We start from the raw sequence: 5,935 nt of genomic DNA, 5'->3' as shown, positions 1-5,935 counted from the left end.
CCTGGCCGAGGGGATCCTGGGGGAAGGGGGTGGGGGAGTCTGTCATGGTCCTGGGATGAGAGTACACACAGCATCCCTCCAGATGTGTCCATCCCCATCTCCAGAGGTCACTGTCTCTGGTGTGCAAGCCCAGAGCTGGCTGGCTGGGGGACACACTCTCAGAAGAGGGTTCCTCCAAATGCAGGGGTTTGGGAGTCAGCCTAGGCCAAGAGAATGCTCTCCCAGGGAAGACTCCCAGGCCAGGGGAGACCCCAGATGCAGTCACCCGAGGGTGAGAGGGAAGTCCCAGTGCTCCCCCAGGCAGGCACAGGAGTTTCCTCCAGATGTGGGGTCACTCTGGGACGGGAATGTCCACCCATCCTGGACAGGAAAACTCCCCTAAATGGGCTGAACCCGGGGTCAAGAGTTCCCGGTCAAGGGTGTCCCCAGGACTGGGCTTTCGCCCCCATGAGCTAGACCTGGGCCAGAAACCCCCCAGGCAGGTGGGGAGGGGCCCAGGGAGGTGGGGAGGAGCCCACCCGAGTCCTCACCTGCGGGTGTCTCCGGTTCTCTGAACGGCGCAGGCTGTATGTGTGCATGTTTGGGGTGGGGGTGGGGTGGGGGCAGAGGGCAACCCGAGGTGGCTGCACAGAGATGGGGGCGCGGTTCCCTCTGACAGCGAGCTGTCCCCGCCCCGGACGCCCCCCCACCCCGTTCTAGCTTCTCGACGCAGCCAGATCCCCTGCTCGGCCCCCGCCCCCCTCCCCAGCCACTGAGCCGCCCCAGAAGCTGGGGAAAGCTAGAGGGGAGGAAAGTCCCGGCTTCGGGGCGCTGGGGAGTCCCGCAGCCAAAGGAGGGGGAATCGGAGACCCACCTGAGGGGGATTCGGGAACCCGGCAACCGGCGGCGGGTCCTGGGGCGCGGGGCCGGACGCGGGCTCAGCGGCTAGCCTCGGAGGGGCTCATGGCCCGGAGCGGGAGCCGGCGGCCGCCGCGGCACGCCGCGCAGAGCCCTTCAGGGAGCGGCCCGCCCGGCCCGGCTCGGCTCGGCTCCGTACGCCCGCCGCGCGCGCTCCCTCGCTCGCCTCGGCTTGGTCTGCCCGGGCTTGGCGTGGTGCGCGGTGTGCGGTGCTCTCAGCCCCGGGATCTGCAGGGATCCATCGTCCGGCCGGGAGGCGGCGGGAGGGGAGGCAGAGGGGGAGGGGAGAGGGTGCGCGTGCGCGCCTACGAGTGTCTGCGAGGCTGTCTCTGGGCCGGTGTGCGCGCGGGGCCCCCGGACCGGGGAACGGGATCGAGGGCTCCCCCCGCTGTCTCGCCCCCTCCTCCCGGCCGCTCTTGGCGGCGCTGCCTCCCTCGGTCCCGGAGCCGTCCCCCTGCCTGCGAGGTCCTATGGCTTGTGTGTGACTGTGTGTGGCGTGTCTGTGTGCGCGCGCGCGCGCGCGCGCGGGGGGGAAGGTGTCTGCCCCCAGCGTCCCCCTCCCTGCGCTGTCTCCTTCGGATCGATGCTCCTGCCTCTTGCTGCTGCTTCCTCTGGTGGCACGCGCGCGCGCGCGCGCGCGCACACACACACACACATACACACACACACAGAGGCAAGCTCCGAGTCACACTTGACTGATTCAAGCACTTGCCCGTGTGGAGACACACACACACATATACAGACCAGAGTCACACCACGTCACTCACAGCCCCACGCACCTCCCACAGACACCCACACACCCCAGAAGCCTGGCCCACAGGGCAGGAGCTCAAGAGCTTACAAGTATTCACCTGCGCTTATCCCTGCTCCCCACCTACATGTGACACTGTACACACATGTACATATATAAACAAACACGCAGCCTCGGCCACCCAAACCCCATCCTTGTAGCCTTGGCCTTGCCTTGGGGAGGGCGGGTTGGCAGCTCCTCACTGCCAAACCTCTAAAGAAGGAGCAGAGAGAAGGAGGGAGAAACAGCCAGAGGTGAAGGGAAATTGGACTGAAGTCGAGAAACAGGGAAAGGGAAGGGAACGCGGGGCGGGGAGAGGGCGTAGGGTTGGGGGGAGGTGGACAGGATGAGGAAGGGATGGAAAGGGGAGCTGTACTCAGGGATGGAGCTGAATTCTGAGGCACTGAGACCAGGCCTGGGGGTAGGGGTGCTTCTCCTCTAGCTCGCACCTCTCTCCTCCTCCTCCCTCTCTAAGAGGTCTTGGGGGGCCCTCCCTATCCAATTAACAGAGAAGGAGCAATCAAAGGGAAGTTGTTAATTTGCTGCTGCTCATTAGGGGCTCTTGGCACGAAGACCGTTGAGGTCTGATGGTGTCGGATGATGGGGGGGGCGGGACCAGAATTCTATCTCTAACCACTCCTTCACTCCACTTGCGGGCTGGTGCAGCTCAGGGAGAGGAAGGTGAGAGGTGTGTTCCCAGGGTTTTAAGTTAGAATGAGAACCTGTAATGAGAAGGGGCTGGCACAGTAGAAAGAAGTTGGAAGAGAAGTTGTGAGGGCTTGGGGCCACGGGGCACATGGGAAGCCAGGGAAGGGAGCTGGAGATCCCTCGAGGGAGGGTTGGCTTAGGGCTGCAGAGGAGGGAGAGTAGGATCCATTAACTAGGTACCTGGGCAAGGCGCTACCAAAAAAGGAAGGGAGGATCTTAGGTTCTCCTCTTGAATTGGGGAGCTGTCCAGCAGCACCAGGCCTTTCCGGAGGGCTGCCATGTCCCTGGGTAGCCACTGGGTGGCAGCACCCTCCCAGGTACTTAGAATCAACAAAAAGGGGCATTTGGGAGTGGGATTTCAGCCTGGGAGGGCCCCAAGCAGGGGGACCTGAGGAAGCACTGGGCAGAGTCTGATTCCTAAATTCCAAGTGTCCTCGGGAGGAGGGGTGGACCATTTTGGAGCCATCTGTAATTCCCCTAACTCCCCACCCTTGCAGGTTGAATGACACACGGAGCTTCTTCAAATGGCTGCAAATTGCTTCAGTCACCTGGGATGTTACTGAGGGAGCAGCGGGGGAGGAAGGAAGGCGATGAGATGAGGTGGAGGCAGGCAAGGACTGATTGAGGCCAAGGAGCAGCCTCAGGAGGAGTCTGGGGGAAGATAAGAGAGAATCAGGCAATCTCCGATTCCAGACCTGGTCCCGCCATTCATTAGCATGGGCAGGTCCCTTGACCTCTCTGAGCTCAGTTTCCTCATCTGTAAGATGGGGATAATACTTATTTCACAGGAGTTTCTGAGAATCACATGAGCTAATGCATAGAAACTGCTTAGTACATTAACTTGTACTCAGTAAGTCCTCAATAAGTAACAACTATCATTGTTAGCATTAGTGTTTGAATCCAGTGGTAAAGCCACCAGTGCAGCCGAATCAGGGCAGAATCTGACAGCGGTTCTCAGCCCAGGCTGCACATTTGAATCACCTGTGGAGCTTTTTCAACTGCTGCTGCTGTAGCCCTGCTTTAGACCAATTAAATCAGAATCTCCGGAGGTGGGGCCCAGATTTCCCAACTTTTCAAGACCTGTAATATATAGCAGTCAGTCTTGAGAAACCTTGATCTTCAGAATCCACGGGTCTCAATCAAGGCTTCAGTTATGATTCCTTGTGTGTCAGGCCCCAGCTTTAGAAGTTCTTTCTTATGTACAACCTGAGTCCCTTTTGCTATTGTTTCCTCTTCACTGGAGGTGAGATGGATCCCTGCACACATCCCCCCCATCCCTGCCCTGTACATTTCTGCAAACCTCCACTGAGGCTTTTCCTGTGTCCAGCCCCAGGATTGGCCCCGGAGACATGGGCCAAAGTCTCTCAGTTTCAGAGGAGAGATGAACATGCTGACACCCACCTGAATCTAGTCTAGCAAAAACCGAGGGAAATTGAGGGATGGGACAGCATCGAGTGGCAGAGGGGCAAGTCATACTGACAGGGGTTTGCAGCACAGGGATGAGGAAAAGGGGAAGTTGGCTTTGGTAAGATGACACTTGAGGGATCCAAGGGCTGTGATTAGTGTCACAGTGCTCCTTTCTTCTTCTCTGGGCCCACCTACCTCTTATTCAGGCCTTGACAGATCCTAGCTCCTTCAGCCTCCTCCCAGCTTCTTGTCCACACTTCCCTCCTCTCTGGTCACTGCAGTCCCTAGACCTCAGTACACTTTCTCTCCTGGGGTTGAGAGAGAAATAGGCCTGGAGATATCCTGCCCTCCACTGCATGAGGCATCTGGCTAGGACCCACCCAGGGCTTTGGCATCATGCTGACCTGGATTCAAATCCCACCTCTCTCACACCAGCACTGTGTGATCCTGGGCAAGTTCCTTAACCCGTCTGAGCCTCCCTTTCTCCACAAACCATAAAATCTGGTTAATGCCCACAGTGATGAAAAATGTCTGCCTGGTAAACAGTAGGTGTTTCATCAGTAGTGGCAAGTATTATTTTCATCCCTGAGAGGCTGATGGGGCAAATTCCCCATGGACACTTCCCTGGCAGATGGCCCCATCTGCTCTAGGTGCAGAAGCACCCTCCAGCCTCTCAGAGACAGGGGGATAAGGGGGAGGGCAAAGGGGGGGGCAATGCCCCCTGGGACTCCTAGTCAGCTCTTCTCTGCTCCCCGTGCTTGAAATCACACGTACCCCCATCTGTCTGCAACCGCTTCATCTGTGAGCTCAGCAAATGCAGAGACAGTTAAGGAGTTAATTAGCAGACAGTGGGAAGGGGCTGTGGACCTGAGGCTGATGAGACCCATCAACGCACCTCTCCCCCACCCCTCCAGACTCCACTTTGCCCCTTGCCCCTCATCTTCTCACCCTGGTCCACGTGGTCATGTCCCCTCCTCCCTCATTTCTCTGCTACCCTTGCCTTTACCCTACTCCCCACCCCCGGCCTATCCTATCCTGTCCTCTCTTCTTCCCCATTCCTCTCGCTAATCTCTCCCGTGCCCCACTTAGCTTTTCCTCCCTTCCCCCCCAAAATCACTGCTTTCTTCATCTTTTGGGGGCTCACCCTTTTCTCCTCTCCATGTTCTCCTCTCATTCTGGCCCCTCTTCACTCTCCACACCTTCCCCCTCTCCCCACATCACCCCTCTCTCTCCAACATAATGTGGGTCTCAGAACGTAGTGCTTTGTTCACTGGGCACCATATCTGCTACAGGAATCAGTGGGTTCAAGGTTGCCTGCTATGCTGGGCCCCACTACTGCTGTCCGGAAGGGGTCTCCTCTGATCCTCACCCACTCCCAGCACCTCTCACTCCCAGTTCTCTGGGTAGCCTAGTCTCTTTCCTGTACAAGTACACCTTTGGGGGCTCTCTCCCCATACTGCTACTGTTGCCTCTCTCTCAGGGTCTTGGCAGTTCATCTGCACATCCAGGACTATGATGGACACTTCTTTTTCCTCCCTGGGGGGTCCGGCAGATGGCCACCTTTCTCCCATCACACGTCCCAAATTGTGTGTCATCATGTCATTTGGGGAGTCATGGCTTCAGAAGGAAGGGATGATTAAAGAGAACACATAGATTAGGAGACAGAGAAAGGCAGAGAGCAAGAAAGAGGGAGAGAAACTGGAGGCAAGGCAGAGATTAAAAGGGCAGATGTGGGGAGGGAGGATGAGAGAGATTAAGACAGAGAGTAAAGGTAATGAGACGGTTAAATAGAGAATTGGAAATAAGGAAGAGGCTGCTAAGATCCCTCACTGCTTTAAAATTCTGGGCCTTTGAGAAGAGTGAACAAAGGAGAAACAAAAGACCCACAGAGGACCTGGGGTTTTCTTCTTCCAGGAAACTTCCCGGGTTAGTCCTTTACCCACCCCTGATCTCCAGTTCCCTCCTGCACCAGCTGCCTTCTCTCTGTTTTGTGGGCTCTGGTTACTCTGGGAGCAGGTCTGTCCTCTGTCCTCCCCTGACACCATCTTCCCAAGGCAGGGTGCTTCCCCATAGTGGGCAGTGGCTATTTTGACCTCCAGGAGAGGGGAAGGGGAAGGATTGTGGACCAGGCAA

Source organism: Delphinapterus leucas, chromosome 11 (genome assembly GCF_059928025.1).
Source record: "Delphinapterus leucas isolate spDelLeu-1000000601 "Yukka" chromosome 11, BTC_Dleu_Yukka2, whole genome shotgun sequence".
NCBI lineage: Eukaryota > Metazoa > Chordata > Mammalia > Artiodactyla > Monodontidae > Delphinapterus > Delphinapterus leucas.
The sequence above is the reverse complement of the archived record's forward strand: the minus strand, read 5'-3'. Positions refer to the sequence as shown.